The sequence below is a fragment of the Ostrinia nubilalis genome, chromosome 13 (genome assembly GCF_963855985.1).
Source record: "Ostrinia nubilalis chromosome 13, ilOstNubi1.1, whole genome shotgun sequence".
Classification (NCBI taxonomy): Eukaryota; Metazoa; Arthropoda; class Insecta; order Lepidoptera; family Crambidae; genus Ostrinia; species Ostrinia nubilalis.
The window spans coordinates 12,473,347-12,501,059 of NC_087100.1; the positions used below are offsets into that span (position 1 = coordinate 12,473,347).

Here is a 27,713-nt window from a genome sequence, read left to right on the forward strand (position 1 = left end):
CCAAATGTCCCCAACCACAACAGGTTGGGCGCGGCGATGTTTTTTTTCCAGTTTCCGACACGTTCGAATCTGAAACGTAAGAAGATTTCGTTAATCGAGGCGAGTTCGAGTTTGATGTGAGCTTGGTGGTACCGCGGTCTAGGTCGACCGCAGTTTTTTGATCCTTTTTTATTTCGAATTTCGAATCAATTTGAATTTGGAAGACGTGTGATTTTATTTTGGGAATATAGAGTTCCTAATTTAAACTAGCGTTCCAAAATTGAAAACAGATAGTGAATGCATTTATTTTAATTTGCGGTTGAATAATGATTTAAGTATTTTATAAACCGTTGATATCTTTTATTTAATATTATATTTGTGCCTTTTAACACTAATTATTAGACGTAGACGCTTAACTTCATAAAATATGTACAGGTAACATTTTTTATTAAGTTAATATAATCATTAATTTTAATAACTACACAGACCGTCGGTTACCCTCAACGATTTTCTTGTTGAGTTTATTAAACACGAATAATTTGTCATTATAAATTATACCTAATAGATAAAGTCAAGTCACTTATAATTATTATAGTTACACAACAGAAAGTCACAATAATTATACACGTGTCGAATGCATGTTTTAATAAAACATTACTTCAGAATGTTTCATGTTTTTTATATATTTTCCCTCGTATCGATGAAAGTAAAACTCCAAGTACTTTTCTTACCGACTATAAACAAGTAACTGCGCATGTTTTTACAATTAGCCTGTCAATTAGTTCCTTGTCGTGGAATAATGCATGTTATGGGATTGTATACTTATACTTAATTAGCTAATTATCTGTCTATAAGACAATGCATGTCGTAACTTGAGAGAAATATAAGCAAGAAGTTTTATAGAAATCTCTATTAAAACCTTTCTAACATTTTATGAACGTATCGAAACTATAATTCTTTGAAAAATAAATTGCTCGAGCAAACTGGCAACTTAGAAAAAGTTGAGCGTCAAAAAAGTTTTTAAATAAAAGTTTTGAGTGGAAACTCGTACATACGAGCAAATCTCCGCTCACGTAAACTTTGAGATGATGCCGCCCCGAGATACGCAGTCTTGCACGTACGACTTGTTCGGGTTTTATAAAATAAAAAATACTGGCTGGAAACGTGGCAGTTCCGTATAAAATGATCTATTTTTGAATAAAAAAAAATGCTTTGACAGCAGGCTTAGGGACAAGATTGATGTCATTGAACTTAAATATAAATTAAAGTATGACTCATTTTAGAACATAATAAATAAAGGGTCAATGACCCTTACACTGTATTTCTGTAGCAGCTAAACAATTTTTTTACACTTGTCAGATAACAATAATAATTAAATTTCAATCAACGATGCTTAGATATAAATTGGAATTTTCAGTTAAAGAAAGAAAATACTGTCTATAAAAACTGTTTTATGTATTTTTACAGGTTGCAGTTCTGGCGGTCAATATCAAGAGCTACATCAAACAGCAAGAAAGCCAAACTGGTCTGAAAGTGGTTCAATTAAGTGGACGAGATTATCGTCTACAGTGTCAGGCCAAATCTTCACTCAAAGATTTTGTAAAAAACAGTTAACAACAAATAAAACCTTAAGAAAACAAACTGAAATATTGATGTAAATTCAAAATTGTTTGCGAATATCTTGTACGTACCTTTTACTCTACATTAAACATTGTATTAACTTAGGATACCTCTTAAAGTAAGGAATTTAAATATTTTTTACTCTTAACATGAAACTTGTATCTATGTTAGCAATAACCTATTACATGAGAACAGCTATGTTACATTAACGTTCGTTCAAATTGCTCCAATTATGGCGAAAGTTTACAAGCAACACAATAAACTAGATGCCGGTTATAAATATGTAAGCTGTAAAATCATAAAACCCTTCTTTGTTACATCAAACGCATAAAGCGAAGAAAATCGTTATACAGGCACAAATAAACAAGTGAATTCGAAATAAGAACGTCGATTTTAAAAGTAGAACAAATTTAAAACAATTTACACTTCACGCTCTACAGGAGTCGATAAAAACGCGATAAGCCATCGTTCCTTCTGACCTACACCAACAATGATAGACATCACTAAACCATTGCAAAAACAGACAACATTTAAAAAGAAATTACCATAGAAATTGGAATTCGAAATTTAAATTTCAGCATCCGAACAAGGCAAGTTAATTACTTGGCTGCGTTTGCGCATCGTGAATGAAAAGTTTGTTTTTTAAAAAAGGAAATTCCAATATGGCGTCGCATCTATCAACGGGGGCGATTAGTTTGCGTCGGTCACTCGCCACGCCTGCATGATGGATAGGGGGGTTGTAGAATGGCGTGACTACCATATTCATTAAATTTTATTTATACAGGGTGTTGTGAATTAAACATAAGTGGTCATCCATTTGCACTGTCGTACGAGTTGCGATGTTGCATTGGAACATCGCTTAATGAGCCAATTTTTAAATCCTTTTAAACTTGGAACATTATATTGATACTATTAGACATTTTTAACTGTACACAAAAATAATCTTTAAAAGATAAAAGTGGACTAGTACTCTAGTTTATTAACCACAAGGACAGCCTGTATAAACATTATTTATTTTTTAATTCGCATCGCTCGTCGATGACATCAGTTACATGAAATTGGGTCAACTTGTTTTGCATGGTAATCGCTTATATTTTTAGTCTGTGGTTTTTCGATTGGCCGTTATAAAGTATTTTTAATATTAAATATCTGGTTTTATAATAAAATTTAAGTGCAACATGAATTTCGATGTAATGTTATGAACACAAAAAGCTTTTCTTTCTCTTTACAGCATTATTATTTTTTGAAGTTATTTTAAAGGAAGAGGAAGGAACTAATGGGTGTAATAAACTAACTTAAACACGATTTTAACTTACTCATAATTATTATAATTATTACTTTTTATCATACTTAGCTTGAAAACCTTGCAGCATACTACAAATACTAGTACTGGCTTATTAAATATAGCCTAATGAGATGAGATACCAACCGTTAATTAATAGCCTTCCAGTTAATTAAGGATTGTCATAATACGGTTCTGCGAACCACGGGGTGGCCATATTAAGGTCCTAGAATGTTGCCAGGATTTTTTGTGTGAATACCTTGCATAGTAATTTGATACTTTAATATTGCAATTTATTGCTCAGTCTGTATTAGGGCATGAACATCGGAATCTCGGAATCTCGTAATATCGGAATCTCGGACTGCGAGATCCGATATTTCAATTCCGATATTGAGCGACCCAATATCGTAATATCGGAATCAGATAAAAGTTTTAATTGACATTTTAAACAAAGCGTTTAAACTCGCCACAACCTGCCACAAAGCCCAAAGTACATGATTGGCAAAGACCAATGATTTTCTCATGTCTCTCACCATCACTTTTTGTTCCACTGCAAATATTTTAATATCTTTCTACTATTTATGGTTAATTTAACTTGTTCTAAATCAATTTTAGCATTTGCCATAGGTACTTGGTCAACAAAGAACGACATCTCGAGTTCTCGACTCCCTTTCAAACATTAATTTTACTGGACTATGGACCGTCAGTTCTGCGTACTATATGCCCTGCCCATTGCCACTTCAGCTTGCTAATCCGTCGGGCTATGTCAGCGACCTTAGTTAGTTTACGGAGCTCCTCATTTCTGATTAGATCTCGTAAAGAAACACCAAGCTTATCCCTCTCCATAGCACGTTGTGCTCTATATTCAAAGGCCACGTTTTCGAGCCGTATATCATCACTGGTAACACACAATAATTAAAGACTATCGTCTTCATTCATATTCGACTATTTAACTCTTTCTCGAAATTGCATCTAACTACCTAGCTAATCGTTTCTCCGAGATAGACATACTTACTTGTCAACAATCTCGAGAATCGAGCTCCTAACCGAAACTGGGTAAGGAGCAACATGGACATTCGACATAAGCTTCGTTTTTTCCATATTCATCCGAAGGCCTACCTGTTGGGAAACTCGATTAAGGTCTTCGAGCATTGTGATAAGGTGTTCCAACGGTTCTGCCTTAGTACGCAAAACAGACGGACGATGAGGCAGCAAGGTTCTGAAGTGGAGGCCACGTACCGGAAAGCGCAGCGTAGGACTCATAACCACAAGGTGGACCGACGACCTCATAAAGGTAGCAGGAAGGCGCTGGATGCAGGCCGCCACCAACCGGCCATTGTGAAAATCAGCATCGGAGCCTGTGTTCAGCAGTGGACGTCCTATGGCTGACATGATGATGATGATGACTCGTGGTTTTGTGAGTTGTACATCGATAATCAAAAAGGAACGAATTACAAGCATAATCAAGTTTTTTACCACTCTCTACAATTTTTTATGTAACACGTGATTTGAATGACTCTAAAATTCGTTCCGCCAATATAAAACAGGGTAATATAATGAAGGAGTAAAAGTTTGTTTGATACCTGTGATTTTACAAAAACACTTTAATTATTTTCTAGTCCATAGGCTCATTATCAGTAACCATTAATTATCAGGTGATCCGTCTGTTCGTTTGCCTCTTGTCACATAAAAAACCAAATGCAATGGATACCCATAACGTAAAAATGGTTTTAAAATACTTCAATTTTATGAAGTGCTGTTTTGTACCAAATTAAAGATTTTGATTAAAATCATTATTTTATTGTAAACAATCCAGAATTCTTACGAATATAACCAAATACTAATTTTATAGCACATGAACTCAATTCCGATATTAATATCGGAATTCCGATATTGAGATCCAATATCGGAATCCAATATCGGAATTGAAAACCTTCCGATATTACATGCCCTAGTCTGTATATGATTACTAACTGCTTTTTATGAATTATTTTTTTGAACTTTTTAATACATAAAAGTTTTTTTTTTCATACAATGTGCCAGACATTAAGCAAATATGAAAACTTTACACAGAAACAATGATGATTATGTTTTTTAAAGGATTGCTTATAATACTAACACATACCTGCAACTGAGTATAAGTTTACAGGCACGAGTCATTATCCTTTTCATTCATCATATTTTATGTATACTAACAATATTAAACATACCATTACACTGATAGTGATACTGTTGCAGTAACAGTGCCAATAAAAACTGATAAAGCCAAAAATAGAATCAAAGATTAAACAACAACCGAACGGCACTTGCGTCTTCAAACGAACTAAAACAGCACTATCGAACAAAACACTATCAATTAGACACAGATAGACTTACATAGACAGCGTGCGACAAAACGGGACGGAAGACTTTCAGAAAAACAAAAGAGTAACGCGTCGCGTCTCCTGCGTGTGGTCTCGGGTTAATTATAACCTATAAAATTTTATTGAGGAAGCCACCGAATTAAGGGAGCGCTGAAACCGAGAGAATTTATGTGTGAGAACATGTGTACATGGCTTAATGAGACAATGTAGGACGCCTGAACCCGGCTGAGTAATGGTGGTTATGTGGTAGGTTTGCACGAGAACTTTAGCAGTTAGTGTACAGTCATTAGACTTTACATTTTGAAGAATAGCAATTAACACAGTTACGTAAGTTTCAGATCCAGCAGAATGCATAACGTATAACTGAAGGAGGAGTTCTTGAGTTATAAAACTACAGTATAGTTACAAAGTATACTGTAAATTCAATATGCCTCAGTCAAATTAAACACTAGGGCTGAGTTGCACCACTTTATTTTAACCTTAATTAACCGGTGCTTTTTGTATGGAGTTTGACAGATTTTTGACGTTTGTCAAAGTTAAGGTAAGATGGTGCAACTCAGCCAAAGGATGCTTCCACCTGCTAAGTGCTGTTTGGGATTTTTTAAAATCGAAGAGGTAAAGTATGACTTAAATGTAAGGAATGTTCAAACTCTACCATGTAAACTGCCTTGAATTTCAAGGTAATAATTTTATTTTAACCCTAGGTACAACTACTTCAACAAAACCTAAAATAATTCCGTGGATATGGATTAAGGGTGTTTTGGGATATTTGTACAATCCTATTGCTAAAAGTTACAGAACCAAATCCCTAATAGGTATGTTTACAAAACACAGCCAACATTTCCCTTCTGTATTTTTGTTCCTTGTGTCACATTACATCGCGAATCGCGCGCAAAAACTCGCGTACGTACCTAATTGCAACTTCGATCGTGCCAGATCACAATAATTCTTGAAACCAATTAACGTACTACTTGAAAATGTATGCTACAACAAATACTTATTGGTGTAGAAATGCCAAATTCGTGTTCTTACCTATGTATTTATATTTATTTCATTGCGAATAAATGTGACTTTAAGACGTTTTTAATTTTGCACGTGACAAATTGGTCGTGGAATTGTGTTCGATATTTAATTTTATTTTTCATAATTCTTTTTTTATATAGCTGAGTTATTTAGTGGCAAATGGCCAGTGTTCGATTTTAATGATTGATTCCATTTTTTAAAATTTTGTTCAATCTATCAGCTTATTTTTTTCATCTTCTTCATTTGTTTGTGCTATGAATAATTAATCAGTTTCAGGCTTAATAAAATTCTGCTTAATAAAATACGTTTTTTGGAATTCCAATCATTTAAATAAGGTTCTGTATTCCTATGGCTTGCGTGAGTGTAGCTAAGGAAAAATGGGCTTTACGTACGTTATTAAATAAGGTAAGTAATTTGTTTGAATTATCATTTTGGTCTGGATAAAGACACGACGATTTGTTCTGTTCTGTCACCACGTAAGTAATTTTTAGCAATTTTTCAGGAGATGGGACGAAACGACGCATCTTTCGATTCTCTAGCGAATGAAATCAAAATGTCACATTAAGTACGTGGTAAAATTTTACTGAAAGATGGTAGGTAATTTCCGAGATATTTCATGTTTGTTATAGCAACTATCACGTAGTCTACTCGGTTGTCTCCACACCAAATCGGATCGTCCACGGTTTGTTTTCGTAACGATCGTAAATTATTTACAACGCCTATAAAACGACACATTCTTAACCAAGCGTTTGTTCCTGATTGCATCATTAAATAATATACGAGCTAACATGAATCTTATGCTAATAGGAATAAAGGATACGAGTTAGTTAGCAGTTAAGTGCCGTCCGGGCGTGCCATCTCTATTTTACTGTGCCCCGCCTTATTAGTCATAGAAAACACTATAAATCCTCAGTTATAGCATGACACGTTTTCTTTTCTCTATTGAAATAAATTAAAAATTATACATTATCAACTCGCAGAAGATATTAAAAAAGCAATTATTCGTTCATCGGGCTATAAATAATAGCGCATATTTGTCTATAAATCTTTGCACAGATATGTTACGATTAAAATAATTTATATTGTTACAATAGTCGATCGATCTAATTAAAAAAAGATAAACGGTTAAGCGTTGGAAACGATATGCGTCAAATATTTCTGACGTGTGACAGCGGAATTCGCACGAATCCTACCGTGACGAACGTTCGCGATCGTTGTTTAGCGAAAACAGGGACGATTTACTTCCATTGTCAAGTTTGACTGGATTAACTTCTATTTACCTATCCTTATCTTTACGTGATAAGATGATAAGAGTTGTTAGAATTTGTATGATTTCATTAAAAAATAATAATGTCTTACACAAGTTTCTGATATAGTAGAGTTTCTTCTACTGATTGTAGATATTAATCATTGTTTGAATTAAACAAATAACCAATTTTATTACGAGTGAATTGTTATATTATAACAATGGCATTATACAGTGAAAGTTAAGACAATGCAATATTTTGATTAAAAAATATTCAGGCATTTTCCTTTAAAATTGAGTCATCTCCAAGCTTACGAATCCCGTAAGAGTAAAATACTAAATCTAGACCAAAAAGTTTTATTTTACAAAATACCCCACCTGTCTTTCCATCATTTTCCCGCGCTAATTAAAAACATAACCGGCAAGGAATTACACGATTATTAATCCAGCCAGAATTTTAATCTTAATAAAAATGTGTGTACCTCTGTGTTAATATTTTCACTTACACTGGCCAGTTGCTTTAATTAAAAAGTAATGATATCCAATTTCGTTTCATCAAGACTTAACAAAAAAAAGTTCCTTATTCGAATTTTAAAAAGTAGGATACCTATTTCGAAGCGCAGTTCAAATTTTAAATTAAGAATTATAGGTTCACTTAACACTGGAATGTAGAACGAAAAAAGAAGTGTTCTTTTTTAATTTAAAAATCTAAATAGAATACCACGAAGGTTGTTCTTCTTATAAAATATCCGTAAACTCTTTTACATCGAGGAATCTGCTAGTACACGTACGTGGTAAGTACAACGGGCGACTGTATAACGCACAATGAAATTCTGCTTTGCATAAGAATAGTCGAGGAACAGCTGTGCTGACTAGCCATCTGTGCTGCTTCTTATTACCATACGTTTTGTACATCTAAGTACAGTCAGCCAAATAGTTCGTAACACCCAAAGTGGTCAAAAAGTTGACAACAAATCTTTAATCCAATTGCAACAAAGACGTTGCGATTTTTGGCTACTTTGGGTGACTGTACTCAGAACGTTTTTTAGACACGACTACGGAATTCACGAGCCAAAAGGACACACTTCAATGATTTTACAATGATGTTAGAACATTTTATTATAATATTTACGTACTTTATTTAATTTTACACCGTCTTAATTAAGCAATAACATTTTCGACGTGCACCAAAACTAACGAAGTTTTAATATTTTTTACATGTATATTTTTAGTTTTTTCAACTAAACGTACAGGCCTATTGTTTTCGACGCTAGTTAATTAAGTGCACGTTGATATGAGATTGAATTATGGGCGTTATTAATAATAACGACTCTACGTCCGCAGTCGAGTCATCCATTAACGCTATGAAGCTTGCTGTTTCAGTATCTATGCGAAGGAAATCCGTTATTGATTCGATTTCATCTCATAATATTAAGGTCAAAAAAATATAAGAAGACTTAATAGAAAAGTCACAAGCTCTACTGAACCCTTCCCTTAATGACAACCGGAAATTGCAGCCGGCTTATAAAACAAAAAAGCGAATGTAATACCACACTGTTATTAACAGTTATTTTTATCAACAAATTATAGGTGCGATAAACACTATGTTTTATGAGCAAAAATTTATTAATCTTAGATTAACGCTCAAAAAATGTAACGATCTTTTTCTCAATTTATTTTTTACAGTAAGCTTCACGAAGTACGCCAGTTGACGGGACTATTCCCACCTCTCGTTCCCACCACTGCAACTCCTGTGTAGCCAGGATCTACAGCTTGACCGCCACAAAAACCCAACCAATGAAGGTCAAGTTTGTCCCGGGGGAAAGTTAAACTGTCATTGGACCCGCAACGAAATTAATCAGAAGAACATAGGAGGAGTTCGAAATTAAGGTTCAACTTCCTTCCATTGCAAAGCGGATGACAGGTGACAAACAAAGGTTTAAAACCTTTAAGAAAAAGATTATGCACCACGGACAATAAATTAAATTAAGGGGGCCTATCTTATGAGCAATTAGCAACTACCTGCCAATAATATTTTTCACAAAATCGCTTAAAAGCACGGAAATTTTTCCTTGTCGCGACAAGATCGGTGTAATAAATTGCGGAAACAGATGTATGTTGTATTGTAGTTTTATATCACATTGTATTGTATATTGTATTGTACTGTTGTATTGTAGTTTTGTAAGTATTATATCACATTCATGTTTCCAAAGATCACACTCCCACAAGATATGATGGGCAGACTGCTCATGACTGACATCATCAGTGGAACACTCGCAAAAAGGAGACGGAACTAGTTTGAATTCGTGAAGTTTATGTTTAAAGTTGCCATGTCCCGTGAGGAACTGCGACGAGCAATGGTCGATTTCTAACCATCGCCTAGAAGTACGCCAGTTAATAAACGCATAGATGAAAAGTGTGTTAACCGTTTAAACGCCGCACGGTCTCGAAGACCGGGATAAGTGTTAAATTTTCGTAACCACCGATAAAAAGGCCGATGTTTTTCGTTTGCAATAATTGCATAATTAGGCCCCGGGCTTACAATGAACCTCGAGAAATTGGTTCCAATTACAAATCGACATGTTGAAACAAGGTAAGGTAAGAAAACAAATAAAATACATTTCTGTAATTGTGCAGTGACAGATGGCGTTAACAGTGCGTGATACTATTAGTTTGTTTTAATTGTGTTTTCTGGATAAAGGTATGTTGGGCGCCCTGCGGGGGTAATAATTAGTCATTCTTTTTAAGACAGATACATGTGCAGTGTGCAGTAACTATTAAATATTTGTCGTAAAGACAGAAGTAAAATTAATACTTACAACAGTCAAAACCATTACGTTTTATGTCTGATCGTATGATAAGTCAGCAGGTACAAGGTTTAATAACATGAAATATTGGAAATTGTCAGCCTAATTAAATTGCTGACATTCAAAGTCATAAAAAATACAAATTCATAAAGTAGGGAAACTTTTAGTCTAAATTTTGGAACCGTAGTGGTTTTGTGTTAGAATTACAAAATTGATAGATCAATAAAATCTAAAATCGTTTAAGGTATGAATATAATTAAACTCAAATGTCCATAAGATTAAACCACCTAAATAAGAAAAACGAAATCCTAAAGAGAGACTTGTATAACGAATATAGAATTTTATCGTCGAAGCCAACGTTAAATTATAATGTTTTATTCAAAATGCAAGCTATAAAATTGTAACACTAATGAATAATCCTTAACATGAACAAGATTAAAACTAACTATTTAAATATACTCGTAAAATCTACGTCCATAAAACATATTTTTTTAACATTTTTATCTTACATCAAAATGCCACATCATGCTATTCCAACTACTATAAAACTAATCCACGAATTTACGACCGTCTTCAAACACCATTCAAAATCTAAGAACTGTGAACGAATTTCAAAAAATATCATGCTCTCACATAAATTACGATGCACATGCACGCATGTATGGGAATCATATGCTAAACAAAAGGGCAAATCTTAATAAATGATTGCACGAACAGGAGGGTTAGACATTTGAATCTCATGAACCCTTTCTGGCGACACCTGGTCTAAGCGACCGGAGTCAAAAATATCTTTTATCGCATTAGCATAATATTTATAATATTGACAATGGGATGCGTTATTCAAATGGGTTAGATTCTTTAATGCGCGGTAGCCATTGTAGACTACAGAGATAGGGAACGACAAAGACGCACTTTGTGCGGCGGTTTGTAAGACGCCGATGAAAGGGCCCAAGTAGTCCGAAGTTAACGAGCCGATTACTTATGACGATGTACGACATTGTTATCTTGCCAATGCAATATCATTTTTCATTCGCTTTAATGTATCGCTGGCTGGTGTATCGTTAAAAATATTACTTTTCAGAGCTCATATTTTGTGATATCAAAACAAATTATTCGAATTAAGATTTTTAATTATCTGTGTAAATTATTAAGTTTGTTGAAATATATCAGTTAGGAGTTGATTTGGCTTGTCGTCGTTTATTATGCTGATATGTATTTTTAATACGATACTCAATAACAATTAATCTACATTCATTTAGCTAATATTAATAGCCTCTTGCTTAACGTATTTTATAATTAAGAAAATTTATTCTAAATTGAAAAAACAATTGGGTTATAATTAGAGCATAAACCGATCACTTCTATGTAGCAGACAGACTGTCATTAAAGAGCCTTTATTATTATTTTTTCTAAAAACAAGAACATTATTAGTCGAGGACCATCAAAAGAACAAAAGCTCAAACAAAACCGAGAGTAAACCATCATCGAATTACGTTCGAAGCTAAGCAAACTATCCGTTGCATCTTCGAAGCCCAAAAAAATCCTTTTAACCCCACAATAGACATCGACCTTTTGTCTAGAAACCGTCAAATGATACGCATTAGGTTTTTTGTCGTGTTATGAATACATTTAAAACAGGAAGGATGTGAAAGTCGGGGCATTAAAGACACCGTATGGCGAGGAAGGGTTGGGGTAGTTGGAACCGGGTGGTGTACAAAGAAATGGGAATAATAGAAGAAACATTGCATTAATAAATGAATTATTGCGTTCTGCGGCCGGTGGTCTCAAGAAAACAATAAGTTTTTGACAATACCTACTTAGGGGAGTTTGGTATTCATGCCAAAGTACTCGTAATAAGTTAGCAACAAAGCGGAATATGAAAAATGCAACAAAAGAATTTTTAATATAAAAACAATATAGGATCTAAGATTAATGCCAATGTCAGTCACAAAACACGCGAGTGAAGCAAAAACTTCGATTCGAATGCATCTAAAGGTTACCAAACATGATAAATGCACTGTATTTATGTAAAACAAGCTATTTTTTGCTAACCAAAATAACAAATTGCCACTTCAGAACATTTAACCTTCGAAAGGACATGCAAAGTGAGCAGTCAATCGACTAAAGACGATCGAAAATAGTTTAAAACTTACCTACGAAATACTGTTTAGCATTTTTTGTATTTAAGACTTATTTTTTTTAATGTAGCTGATCTTTAAAAAAAGTCTTAGATTTAAAAAAAAAAAGCTTCCACTGAGTTCTCTCAGAGCACGATTACGTAATCGAGGGTCACTTTCAGCTCAGCTGACAATAAATCCACAACAATACATATCTAATCGGCACGATAAGGGTTAAGTTGTTCCATCAATCATATTGTTTATCTAACTTTCTCTCGAAGGTTAAAGATAATGCAATCTGCAAACGATAAAGTTTTGGATTTTTTCGATGAGTGAGCAATAATTTTAAGTATGTAATAATTCCACCAATGAAATGAATGGGATACCTATCCTAAAATGACGTTATCTACAACACGCTATGTTCGCATTATGTTGAATAATAATTTCACGTTGTAATCAGATTAGTGACTCTACTTGGGGCCTTTTTGATTATAATAATTTTAGTGCTTTTTTATTTTTAAAAAATAATTTGAAGCATTAAAAATGTGTGGATCAAAACATTTTTTTCCATTCATCTCATTGTAAAGCACTTATTTTCAGTAATAAAATAAGAATTGTATGCCCCATTGGTGATACGTTAGAGACACGTTGTCTAGACCGCGACCGTATAGGGGCATTTCGTCTCGGCCTTGTTTTGACTAGCATATTTACAGAAATAATGTTAGCTTCGATAAAGGCCCAAAATGCGCAGGAGTCGGGGCTCGAACTGGCGTTCGTTGAGAGTCGATTCTTACGGTGGACTTAACGCGCCACGAAGTGCGTTCGCGAGTTGCCGAAAATACGCGTCAGCTTCAATAGGTCAGTGGAAAATGGTATTAAACGGTGCTTGAATTTTTTACTATTTTTTGATTGACCGGAAATACATTCACTATCTGCCACGTGGCGCTCAAAGTGTTAAATGACTGAGTTATTTTTTAAAATTTTTGTAGCCAATTTTTCATGAATATTCTTCAGATATTGTTTTAATATTTAAATATATAGGTATAATATCAAACTAGCATCTACCGAATTAACAATTTATAACTATTTTAGTCACAAAATATGTGACACGCCAGTTATTTGAACACACAGTTCATGTTAATAACGAGTTTCCTCGTCAAATGTCTAAATATAAATAAGATTTAAATAATTTACCTCATGACAGTGCAGCGGTTCAATCCAATATCTGAAACAATACAATATATTATTAGAAATGTAGCAATGAGATTAAATACATAATGTAAAATATTTAATACTTTGACATAAATGTTTGTTGAAGAATATCTAAAATTTAATTGATGAAGTTTTATACATAAAAAAAAGGAATTACAATGTACATTCCTTTGTTTTCAATATTAAAACATAATTATAAATGAGTCAGCATTTAAGTGTCTTAACTCTTAAATGCAATAAACGATTTAACTAGCTTTCATAACTATCTAAACGTCAAACGATTTAAATAAAGAACGCATTCCCTTACGATTTTATTTTCATTTGACGTTCCACGAGTATGTCTTCGAGCAATTACTGAGCGAAGAAATTGAATAATTTAACGGTAACTTTATTGCTAACTAGTTCCCTGGGGCAAGGGACAACGGGTCCTGCTAGACCCGATGGGAATCTTAAGCGAGCTGTTCTATTTGCCCACACTTTAACCGTTTTTGAAATATTTAAATTTAGAATTATTTTACTCCTTTCTTCTTTTTTAGTAACACAGCGGTTACCGTGTTAATATTTTTTATTATGGCCAGTAACCGCTATAACGTGCACGAGTTTTAAAATAAAATTTAAAAACAGAACGTTTCGGTATCCAATGTTAGGTAGATATTTTTAGTACAAGACGGGTGTCTTTCAAGACATAAACTTTTATTGCTTTAATAAAATCACAAAGCGAAGCAAACGTAATAATACATGATTATAAGAAAGGAAAGCAGGAATTTAAATGTATAACAAAACTGACTGCACGCGTAAGTTAAATTACTTGCTTTAATAAAAGAGAATTAAACTTGACAACTCGCCAATTAGCGTTGGACTATGGCAGTCGATATAACCATTTGCAAAGCAATAAAAAGATTCATAAATACAGTGGTTATACCAGTTATTAGGTAACTGAACCGAGTAAATCGTGGTTGAAATTAATTCATATTAGTCATGAGCCGGCACGACAAATCCGAACGAGGTGCGATTTATCAAAAATGTTATCACTCCGAGGTGTCAACGGTTCTTACTTAACCATTCGTCTTTGTCTGCCGGCTTATCGGAGGTATCTGGGTGTCAACATACATAATTTATGTATGCAAAAGGACAATGGGCAAAATGGTACCCGGCTCCAATAGATATGTGTCTAGTATCGTTTGAAAGGTCTTACCAAGATGAACAACTTTTACTATGACCACCAGCCTCAGATCTGGTTGTGTACGAAGATATACATACTTTTTTGCAGAATGGTACCCGGCTCCAATAGTTATGTTTGTAGTGTCATTTGAAAGGTCTTACCAAGACGAACAACATTCACTATGGCCACCAGCCTCAGATCTGGTTGCGTTCGAAGATAAAGATACTTTTTGTGTAACCTAAGTATCATACAGTATGAAGGGGGACGCGCTCGGGGCAGGGCACCGACGAGATGGTCGGACGTGGTGAGGAAGACGGTGGGCGGGAGTTTGCATCGTGCGGTCCACACAGCTTATGACCGCAGTCTGTGGAGGAACACTATCTGTGGTCGCGATCCTCATCAGTGAGGGACCGAGGAAGAAGAAGAAGAAGTATCATACGTGTCCATCGTATGGTACTTAGGTTATGCGAGGCAGGAAGGGTTTACTGCTCCAGCATCCTTCCTTAACTCTATAATTATTGATAGGGATAGTTGTGAAATAAATATTTTTATTTAAAGAAGTACTACCCCCTTATTAATAAAAAGTTACACGTAGGAAGAACCTTGGATTAAAATGACATTTCCATACCAAATGACAATTTAAGCCAGAGTTCAACTAGGGTGTAACTTTTATTAATAAAGGGGTTAAAGTTTTATTACTTCTTAAGGGTTTTATTATGAGTTGCCAAAGCGAATAAACCCACAAGACCCAATAAGTCCACCCACAAGATGGACCGACGACCTCATAAAGGTAGCGGGAAGGCGCTGGATGCAGGCCGCCACCAACCGGCCATTGTGGAAATCATTTATATAATATCATTGGGGAGGCCTATGTTCAACTGGACGTCCTATGACTAAAATGATCATGATGATGATGATGAAAGCGAATAAAGGGCTAATAGCTTGGGTAGTTCATCGTAGGTATAATCCTTTCCTTTTCAATGCTTCTTTTAGTTATATTAATAGATTGTAGTCATAATACATACTCGTATACATGGATGATTGTGTTATACTTTCATTATAATACTTAGTGGAATTACTGCTTTCAAAACGTGAATTAGAACTGGCCCCATAGCAGACATTTTCCTACATCTAAAGGCCTTTTAAAATATATATTGGTTATGGCTATTGGAGCGGGTACCACTTTCCATACATTTGTGCCCATCATCCTTTGCATGGACTTTTAAGGGTTAACGGCGTAGGGTGTGTAATCGTAGGGCAAGCGTAAACAGACTATCTGATATAAGAATACCAGTTTGTGCAACTTATCAGCATTTACTTATACCGTACGGTTTATCATGAGCATTACTCTAGGACCTTACTTTATTTTTATTTTGTTGGTAGGTAAGTAAGCTATATAAACGGGATACTTATGAAAATTATTTATTTTGGGTAATTTTACTATTTTGGTACGTTAAATTTGACAGCAGTTTTTGTTCAATGTATTGAAAGAGATTAACACATAAAACCACCAGGCATGGTTTCAGTTCAACTTACAAGTGCAACATTGTAACTTTGAAAGTATCAAATTCCTAAGCCCGAGTATAACGGATCACGGTGAAGCTAAAAAAACTAGCAACAACATGTAAGCCGATATGTTAACAAATTCAGCATTACCCACGTTAATTAATGTAGAAGCCAATCAATATACTGCAATCACTTAAATTAATCGATTGAAACAATGTTGGCATGTTAATCGAATTCGATGACGGTACGCCAATTTAAAAACAAAAGAAAAATAGGTGCGGCCGAATCGAACGTCAAAATACGCGCCAATTATTCAAAAAAAGAACCGCAACACTCGAAAATACACTCGAAGACTCAATTTAAGAGCGGGAAATTAAATCACAATAGTTCACAAGTTTGCTGCAATAGTAATAAAAGTACAAAGCACTTTATTCGATTGTGCCCCATTGAAAGACGGTGCTCTATAGATTTCTATTCTTTTGTGACGTAGACAGTAATGAATTACTTGTTACTTTATGATGTCAAACATGTTTTGACAGCCAACACAACGCATATGAATTAAAGGCGTTTATTTGTTTAAAGTACCACTACATCATACATGTAATGCTTTAATTGTATTTAAAAATCATTGTTTAACAGCCTACGTAAGTTTGGCTGTTACAAGGTTGATTCAAATTCCGATGACGTAATCCAAAAAAAACAGTCCCTTCGACCTTTGAAATTTGTGATCTAACCAGCCAGTGTTGTAACGATCGGTAAAAGACAGAACAATCGCGTATTATAAAAAATAAAAAGGTCAAAAAACATCTAAAAATCATTTGTAAGTGTCATGCAACGCCCTTGAATTCGTGTTAGACTCTCGCTGTAATAAATAATAATTTATGTCTATCCGACAATGCACTGGCGAAGTTGGGTGTTTTGTTTAATTACCTGTCAAAAATTTTGATATCTAACCTTTTATTTTTTCACTTAACCCAATTGAACTGCGAGCGTCTTTGTGAATTAACATATTGTTGCATGATTTACGATAATTGATGGCATTAATCATTTGTAAAAAATATTTTATTGTTAATTAGCCAATTATAAACTGTTTCATAGAGCGGTAACGACGCTTGGCGACAGTCTTTTGTTTGTAGTCATTAAATTGTAATTATCACCTTGCTTGAGGCGGGGCGAAGAAGCGGTCGGTTGCTTCGTTTGCTTCGGACTGAAAAGTGTACAACAATGTGTAACCGTGTCATCGGGAGACAATAGAAAAACTTGTTGCTCACTCACGTCACTAACGGAGTGAATCACAACAAAAACAAACTAGGGATGTGTTGTGACGACAGTAACTTTACTATACTCCAAATTCCACGTGGGATTTTTGGCGTTGACGCGGGCTTGTTTTGGCGCTTTCGGTTCTGAATGTGAGAAGTTTGACGATGACAAAATATCAATGCCAATCGATTTGTATGACTGAGGAAACTTATGTTTATCAAATGATTTCATGAAGTGCCATGTTCTATTTGGTAGCGAAAAGATCACGAAGTCGATTCTAAAACGAATGACACAAAGTCTATTAGTAGACTCAAAAAAATGTGTTTTTCAATATTTTTTTGGGCAGCATTCAGCTTATTATGTATTGCTTTCATAATGTATGAAACAACAAAGAATAAATAGTTCTTGACAAACAGACGGTAGAATAGTAATTCGTAAAGCATTTTATCTACATCAAACACACAAATAATATCTAAACTAATGTGTACACAAAATCCTGAGGATGCATTCACAAGCTATTGACACGGATGATGCAACGAAAATGACAGCACATCAACTTAAACACTGTAATTCTTATGTAATTGCAATACGAGCTATTTTTCAACAAAAATGAAGAGTCTGATGTGCTGTTGACTATAGGTACTGAGAAAACAACAAAGTTTGAATATTCCTGCAACATAAAACGAAGTTATGGCTCCTTTGTGTAATAAAGACTTTGGCATTTTATATGTTTATCATTGGTACAACTTACTGGACTGGTATTTGTGATAATAATATTATCTCAGATTGTTTGACATCTTAAATGTTAAGCACAAAATGTTCTGTTATGACGTGTGAAGCTATTTTGTATGAAACGTGCTGTCTTTGGACGAGGGATTTCTACCGAGTAAAATCATTGATAAAGGGATACCCCGCTCTCTCTCAAAAATACAAGATTTTAAAGGAAGATCTTGAATTCCAATGATTGGCATTTTGTAGACATTATTGTCCTCTTCTAAAGTGTTCTAAAGTCAGTAAATTACTGTCTTAGAGTAGATTCGACCAAACAAAAGTAAATAATAATCTCGGAATAAATCGTCAGTTTTGATTATTTCCCATACTAAAACTGTCAATGTGCCAGTTATTCCAGGAGTTATTCTCGGATAAAAGTTTGGTCGAGTCGGGCCTTAGTTTAATCAATTAAATTAAAGATAATTTTAACACAGTAGCGCTATTTAAAAGGAAACAATGTCATGGAATTTAGTAACGCGATAGCGAAATTAATAAAACCTACATGCTTATTGTTCAACGTTTAAACTAGCTGTGTTACCGTCTATCTATTCTATTCTCGGCTGTGACCAACTGTGACTCACGTGACACTCGCAACAAACATGTTTGCTTACTTGGTATCGCTTATTGAACAAACGTTGGCCATTTGCGAAGCGCCAACCTTTGCCATTAATTCACCAAATATACAGGTTGTCCCAAATATAGATAACCCTGCAACCAAAGATAGGCTTCCTCTTGAAGGTGGCAATTTTCTAAAAAAACTTAAAAATCTCGAAATTTTATACTAAAGAGACCATAGTGAGGCTTATCGATAGTAACAAGGTTATCCATTGTTTTTGGGACACCCTGTATGTCCAACTGCTTAAAGTAATATACAAACATTACGAATACCCAAGGGAAGTACAACCAAAGCTAAAATAAATAATTCATTAGAATCTCATTACGAAGACAGATATTCTGACTTGACGTTGGGAATTTGACGTTTGATAGGGGTTTGACAGCTGACGGTATCAATCGAATTAGAATCGACATCTTACAAAATATCGCATTTCGAGTGCTGACTATTTTGATAAGCTCCTAAGTTTAAGTGGAAACACGTGTTGGAGAAAGTGTAGATAATTTATGTTTCATGGGTATTCTTTTGTACATCAACATTCCTTTAAAATTGGGTTTATTGCCCGTCAAGAATAGTATAAATAAGGAGTGAGATGTGAGTAATAGCCTAGAATTAAGTAATATTAAACTGACCGTGCCCGTAGGGCCAAGTGATATCATTAAGTGTAGCCCGGTCATATTCTACGGCGCTAATATCTCATTACTGACACCGTGTTCGTTACCGCATGCCTTTAGTACCGGGTCTACTTCATTCATATAATTATTTGTATCATTAAAACTAATAACATGATTATCATCGTCCAAATCGCCGCTGATTACAGCACTGACAAGATACCTACCTATCCTTTCGATAAACATAGTGAATTCAAAAACATGTACAGCCAGTTTCGGAATATTAATGAATGAGATAACTTTCTTAATTCGAGCAAATCCAAGCTTAATAGCCTTTAAATAGAATTATTAACCGCCTGCTTAAAGACTAGATCGATTTCCTGTTATTTAATGGTACTTGTTCAAATTAAGTGGTAAAAATTAAATCTGTAACAGATCTTGTCGATTCAATTAATATAATTACCGTTCATGTCTTACAAGAAATTAACAATTTAGGTTTTCTTAATCTCTGTCGATCGAGACTTGAGAGAGGCGAATGAAACATGCGAAGCGAAAAAACCTTTGCAGTATTTACCCACGGTATCGGACAGAACTTGTAGATCTACTCTACAAGTTCTTAGAACACTCAGAGCTGAATGTCGTAAGTGCAGAAATGACCGTACTCAGTAGCTGTAATGACCACCTGGCCGTAATGCCGGCCCGGCGCACTATTATGACGTTATTGGACGTCGGAGGCCAATATTTTGTGGTCATTTGACGTTGTTCACCGCTATTGCGAGAGGGCTGCTGATTTACGACTTCACCACTCAAAGAACATAACTTTAAGTTTGAATTGTGTTCTATAAGTAAGTCTTAAAGTTCGGAATTTCTATTGACTCAAATTTTCCTTTTTTTTTTCCAGGATCATTTCTTCAAATTACATTATTATAATCAGTTTAGTTTAAATTAAAGGCCTATACTAATTCTAATTCATTTGTAGTAAACAAAGTTTAGACTTCATCGTACGCCCATTTTCTAGTCATCTCAAAATTACTGTTGCACAAGATGAATACTGCTTCTCAGAATTGTGGTTTCATAGAAAATATATCAATTTAAAGATTCCACTGTCAGTAATTGACAGTTGAAGTATTTTGTGTGCGTTTTAATGATGGCTAACAGCGGTTGAACCTCGTTCTTTGGCGTTTACGTTAATTAAAATAATGATTGACTAGAGACTTAACTTTGGTTATGGTTTGTCGGACTGTCCAGTTCTTAAGTAGGTAAGTCTGTTTCTATCTAAATTGAAATTGTGACAGGATTACTCCAACGAACATAACCTTGAAAGGTCTTTATACAATATCTATTGTCTATTGATTTTCTTTTGTCCTATTAACAGCTGTTAGCTCCAAAGATCTTTTTTTTCGGTGAATAATTAAAACGTATGAACTTATTAAGCCTTGTGATACATACATGAACATTGATTGATATGCAAAGCCATATGTACATATTTGTTAAAATCAAAATACAAACAGATTTCTTTGGATCCTCAAAGGGATACAATTTACAAAATTGTTCCCTTTGCTGCACGCTTCGAGTCTTTAACGTCTTTTATTATTTTTATTTCAACACACGATACAATTTTCTGCATCCACAAATGCTATCATTACATCTGAGCTGCGTTTTATTCTTGAAAAAACATTATGGTCACTTGTTGTTCCCTTACCAGTAACCACAAATTACTATGAACCGTTCATTATGACAAACTAGTTCAATGTTTATATGGCGATGGAATTCGGCTTTTAATAATAGTCACAGTTTAAAATGTCAACGGTTTTATTTCAGAGGAATTTTAAAAAAACATAAGAGTTGACAATTAAAAATAAACAAAACTAGAGACTGAGCTCAGGTATGCGCTAATACATAAGTTGTAAATTTAAGGAGATACTATGTAAACGTTTAAAATATCGCACATAAAACTCTTTTTGTACTATTTTTATCTTGTGCAAAACATATCGATGTCCAATCGATTGGTTTTTTATTTTGATCAGCGCAAGTATCAAAGTCTGCATCACTGCAGTTTGCATTTTAAGAATACATTACAACAAGATATTCCGAGCCCGTTCTAAAATAATTCCCAAGGCTAGAGATTGTGCCGCTCAGTCGTCAGGCCACGTGGAGCGCCCGTACACACATTTTAGCGATCGATACTATAACCTATAAGTCTATAGAAATGTAAATGCTATATTTGGACGACATTTTAATTCATACCAACGCTTCAGAAGCACATTATAAGAAACAGCATTTACGTATGTTAGACAAAGAAAACACTAAAAGTGTTAACTCAATTAAGCAGCATTAGGAAGCATTAGCGAAAAATATGGACGATGTAATTAACAGAACAGCACAATAATTAACACTATTTTGAAAGTCTTCCGGAAAATATAAATGTTACCAGTAAAATTGGTTAAAGTTGGTTTCCGTGTTGAAGCGTCTATGTCTAACTTTCATTTATATTGTAGTGTAGCTATAAAAGTAAAAATTAATGTTACGACTTTACATGTTGTAATTACACATAAAAAATGGCGTCAATCCAAATTACAAAGGGTTAATGAACTTTTCAAAAGCGTAAATTATCGCGTTGAGTTGTGAATAGCCTGAGATTTATAAAGTGACAGATCGTGACATCCCACAAACGGAGTAAAAGCAGGTTCGAATGTGAAATTTGTTTTTTTCTGTATGTTTAATTGTGGAGATAATTATTTTGAGAGAAATTTCAAGTTAACGACGCCGGGTCAGGCGAAACTGGCGTAAACAAGACTGACACACTTAAGTGGTCTTCTCGATTTGGCAGCAATGCTGAAGTAAAAACAGAACTGACAGGAACAGTTATTCGACAATAAGCAAAACCTGATTTTGTTAAACAAAAAACATCCATATCGGTATTAGTGGAATTAATGACCGTTACTAATACTCTGAAGTCGAATATTGTTTCTTAGATTTATACATACGGTTCATTTATAAATGTTACATTGTAGTTGGCTGTTGCATCGAGTTTATTTTTGCATCTGACACCGTGATGAAAACTTTACAGGCGTTAATTACTGGATCCAATTCTTAAATGCATCAAAAGGTCTTAGGTTAGAATTTCAAACAAAGAAATTAAATGCCATTTTACGATCAACGTGTTAATTGCTTTTTCATTGTTGTACACATGTGTCTAAAATTAGTGGTTTATTAAATTAAATTGTAAGTAAATTAGGGACGTAGTACCTAATTATATAAAAAGTTATTCGAGTAACGGAATGCCTTCTAAATAACAAATGAAAGAACTCGATCGAACGAGAATGAATCGACGCACAATATTCTCGTAACTTTTTTTGTTCCGTTTTTTGTTTTCAATTTATAGTAATTACTCTTTCAAGCCCGGGCAATTAACATCTCGCTTTAAACCTCAATACGGGCGAGTCCGATATTTTGTAATACTTCCTACAGCCGCAGGCTAGAGATAAGAGGTGGCCATTAGGGTGTCCCGTCGTTGTATGGGAAAAAAATTTTTTTGAGCTACGGTTACGCAAGAGGTATCAAAAGTTGCGTTTTGACATATAGATTACGATTAACATTAAATTTTATTAGATATATGTCATCTTGAGGCCTCTACCTGTCCTTGAACAATTTTAAAATTGCTATTTTAGGAGTTCCTAACATAAACTATAAATAATACAAAAATAGCATTTTTATGAAATTTGAGGGTACACAATGAGTCACAGCAAGGTTTAAAATAGTTGAAAAACCAATAAATCCATAAATGCTTTAAAAACAGAATTGGCTTTTTGACCAAAATTAGGCATTTACGCGCAAGATTTTAATGTGTTCCTTATTAATCCATGGGTCCACCAAGATATCGATTTAATTTGGTGGTACCCAATTCCCTTCTCACAGCAGGTTAATAATTTTATCACGCTATTATAAAACAATGATTGGCATCTCTGAGTGGAAGCTAACAAAAATTGCAGTATATTTTAGAAAATCAACCATAACTTGAAAACCATTTGTCCGATTTGATTACTTTTTTATTTAAATCAAAGCTCTACGTGTGCGCTTGATATTTTGTGGTATGAATTGTATCGATAAAATCAACCTTTAGTTAGTAATTAAAGGAAAATAGATTTTTTTTACATTTTTGTGATACTACTTTTTAAATCAATTTTTTACAAAATGTCTTATATTCTACTACAAGTTTTACACAAACCAAAGAAGTGTATTAAATTGCCTTTAATTTGGTATATAACATGTATGCGTTTCATAACTAAAAATATATGTTTACTTCCGTTGAAGTTCACCATTGATAAAAATCTGCGTACAGAACAAAAACTTCAGCTAGAAAGTGTATGTAACGTTCTAAAATGTTATTTATATTTAATAGTATGCTAAAACTATTAAACATGTTAATTAGTATTCTGTTTAAATATAATATTTTAAAGATTTTTGGCTAGGTAGTTTTTACCTGAAAAAAATCAAAAAGTATATTACTACCATATATTTGGTAATCGTTTGTTAAATTTATGCTAAAAGTATGTAATATTATAACAAAAAAGTGCGGTGCAATACCTTACAGCAATAAAACCTCAACAGAAATAATACCAACAGCCTCGCCGAAGAAGTGGAAAATTTGAGAAAAACAAGTCAAAATATGAATTCTGCGAGTTCGAACCAAACCTATTCCTCACTGGAAACAGTCTGTTATTGCCTGCAAATCATATCTTAGTGTTCCACTACCACTGTAATTACAAAATAAAATGAAATAATTGTGAAAAAAATATAATAGATGACAAACAGTGAAGGGCTGATTAAGTGATTTTTTCAGACATAAAAATGCCGGTAGAGCCCTTGAGACATTATTTTATATTTTTTTAATTATTTTTACGCTAATCTACATCTTATAACGCAACTTTTGAGGGGTCTTGTGTAGCGAAAATATAAAAAAAGATATTTCGGGACACCCTAGTGGCCATAAATAATAATTAGTGACCGGGAATCGAACCTGGGCCGCACTCTGAGACTAACGATCCTGCCTGTCGCCTAAGGCGCACTGAAATTAATAACATTGAACAACCTTCTGATTTATATCTTCATATTTTCGAGTATATTAAAGTAGAGTCCTATTCTGGCTCCAAATTACGTCGGGCCTAAGATTGATTGTCTAATTAGCTGAGACCGACAAAAACTTGGTTCGATGCACACCTCCCAAAAGAGGAATGGTTTATTACAATGACATTTGTGAAGTCAATGCAAAGCTTTTGTTGCACGATGATTCAGCGACGACATTTAATAATTTAATCATCGCTCCAACGAAAACAAAAGAACCACAAATTCTGTTGGTCAAAGAACATGAAGATAAGTACAAACGTCAAGTCACGATAAGCTTAAGGCCGTATAAAAATAAAAAGTTCCCCACGGCCAAATTAAATTAATAATTCCGCGTTTAAACTCTTATAACAAACTATTTTTCGTGTAACACACCCAAATTATTTCAAGATAAAAGTGTGCATGTGGGCGTTCGATTTCATATCTTTTGAGTACTGGCGGGTACAAACGCGATGTTGTTTTTTAAAAAAAGAACGACTTTAATTTTAACGGAATGTAATTCGATTCCAATTTCGAGTTTCGAGTACTCGATCAATCAGGTGTTTACGTCTTTCTCGACGTCCAGTTATATCGAGAATGTGTTGATGCCGTTAAGACTTTTTTAATTGAAAGCATTAATATTTTTTTCTGAACTAATTTAATGATCGGTGATGTTTCAAAGCCAATAAAGATTATTCTCAGATAAGTAGTGGATTTCATCGGTCTGTGAACAGTAATAAATTCTCAAACCACTTATAATTTGGAAAATATGTAGGTAGGCCCGTATTTTATTTGCGCTGAGAGAGGATTTATTGAGGAAATAATTACTACGTATTTATTAGAACAAACTTTTACATGGAGTGGAATTAAATATTTGTAAAATTTCAGTTAGTAGGTACCTAATTAATTATGTAATAGTTTTGTACTCTGGTCTGGTCTAGTATTGTTTTAAGATTATATTTCTAATTTTCTCTTATAAAAGATTTTATTGTAGGTGTGCCAACGCCAACTGTGGGCAAAGATTGAACTGACCAATTTTTCCCCGTCAGGCGTTATTTAAATATCTTTAAAGGATACATTTTTAATTATTGCATTGAGATTTTGAATTATAGTGATATTTTGCCTGAACCAGAGAGAAAACTTGTATGTACTTAGTTTTTAAAATAAAATAACTAAAAATTGTTTTAAAGACGCAAGTTATTGTTTTAAAAAATATTGCACTCTACATTCTTATTTATTTACATACTAATACGTACTTACTATAAATAGATACTTTAGTACATGGTTACATGTGGTAACTCTAGACAAAAATTGGATGCCATTTTGTTAGAAATCCACAAATGTTAAGGAACTCTACATTTTTGAAGTTAAGCGTTTTGAATATAATGTTAGGTTCAATCCAATATTTATTAGTACCGATCCAAAGCCATCACAGTACGAAAGGAAATTCCTATATTCGCTTGTTAAATATGTTTACTTATTTCACGTTTTTTTCTGGTCTGTACATCTATTCCATAGCAACCGAGATAAGGCACGATAGTGCTCACTTACAACTAACAAAACACTGTTGTTGTGTCTGCTGACGTGTGGTAGGTAAAATAAGCTTTTATTATCAACCACATAAAGACTACAGTATACAGAAATGGTGTACGAAAATCACCTTTTAGCGAAAACAACGTGATAAGTTAAAGGTGAAACTGATAGCTGAGGGCACAGCGGTTACATAAAGCAAGATACAGAGTTCCGAATTTTAAATTTGGAATCTTTGAAACTTTAAACACGCTTCTTTTTCATTTCTTTTTTTTTCTTTTTGTTTTTAATTGTGGTTTAACTTTTCCTGCCAGTGAAAAGTTAGTTACGATGTTTGAAAAAACAATTAAATAAATTTAAAATTCCTTGACTGTTTGTTCAGTGTGATAAGGGCCGTGTGTTAAATGGCAACAAGATAAAAACATGTGACTGTTTTATCACAAAGTTGCTGTTGCTAACCGGGTCGTAGGTACGAACGAGTATTTTGTAATCTCTAAATTAAAACTAATGTTGAGTTGAAGAATTTCACGGTGCTATTATTGCTTTATTTTTTCTTTCTGAAGCATTGCCCTTTTTAATATCAAATTTTTTATTGGGTTTATAAAAGTATTTGAAGCTATCATTCCCTTCAACCTACAACTCACTCCGAATTTTTTGCCACATTTTTTTCGACCGATGACATTTTTGTCCACAAAAACTCGCGTTTTTTGTTGGGTTTCAACCCAAAAATCTATTTACAAAAACAACCTGCTTGCCGCAACGATTAAAGTGATAGCTTTTTTGCGCCACTTTTTGGTTGGTAATTGATGTGACTATTATAAGCATATAAAGCATATAATAAGAGGGATCCTTAGGCTTTTTTGATACCGAAAAAATAAATGAAAACAAAATGGTTAATGTTATCAATAATATCCCGACGGCTCTACATCAGTATCGTATGTATTTTTTACTCGTCTCCGTGATAAAATGTTTCATAAATTATAGTACTCACCTCATAGTTCAGTAGTAAAACTTCATGCTGAACGTTCTTATTTTCTGTTTTCTTTTTATTTTCAATTTTCCTTGACACTATTTTCAGCGCCTCTGTATTTTTTTTTTCATTTCCCGACACTAGATGGCACTTCCTTCACTTATTTCGAAGTTGGAATATTTCACTTCCATTTGATTTATTATTTTTTGTTTTTATTTTAAATGTTTGAGTTGATCATTCAGAAATGTAGAGCCAGTTGACTATCGACAAAAATAATCGTACAACCTTACGCCACTCGCATTCGCTTTGCTCCCTTGCTTTCGTATAAGTTGACAAGTGATTTCATTTCGAAAAAAAAAAGAAAAAATCTTCATTCTAAATTCGAAGTTCACTATCCATGTTGCACTATCTCGAAAACTTCGAAAAAGAATTTGGAAAAAAAAATTGTGTAGACGTAGAGTCTTATAAGAAGTCTCGTACGGTTGAGAGCGCGAAGTGTTTCAAGATGATAAAAAAACAATGAGCGATACGTGTTCGC

At 34.0% G+C, this 27,713-nt stretch overlaps 1 long non-coding RNA gene and 1 other non-coding gene across 2 annotated transcripts; both read right to left on the minus strand.

Moving 5' to 3' along the window:
- On the minus strand, positions 1 to 27,713 carry LOC135077209 (uncharacterized). Its single transcript, XR_010258427.1, has 3 exons — positions 27,197 to 27,713; positions 13,632 to 13,662; positions 1 to 69 (listed from the first exon to the last, which is right to left on the minus strand). It is a non-coding gene; the product is annotated as an uncharacterized LOC135077209 (long non-coding RNA).
- Positions 13,050 to 13,179, minus strand: LOC135077764 (small nucleolar RNA SNORA16B/SNORA16A family). Its single transcript, XR_010258500.1, has one exon. It is a non-coding gene; the product is annotated as a small nucleolar RNA SNORA16B/SNORA16A family (small nucleolar RNA).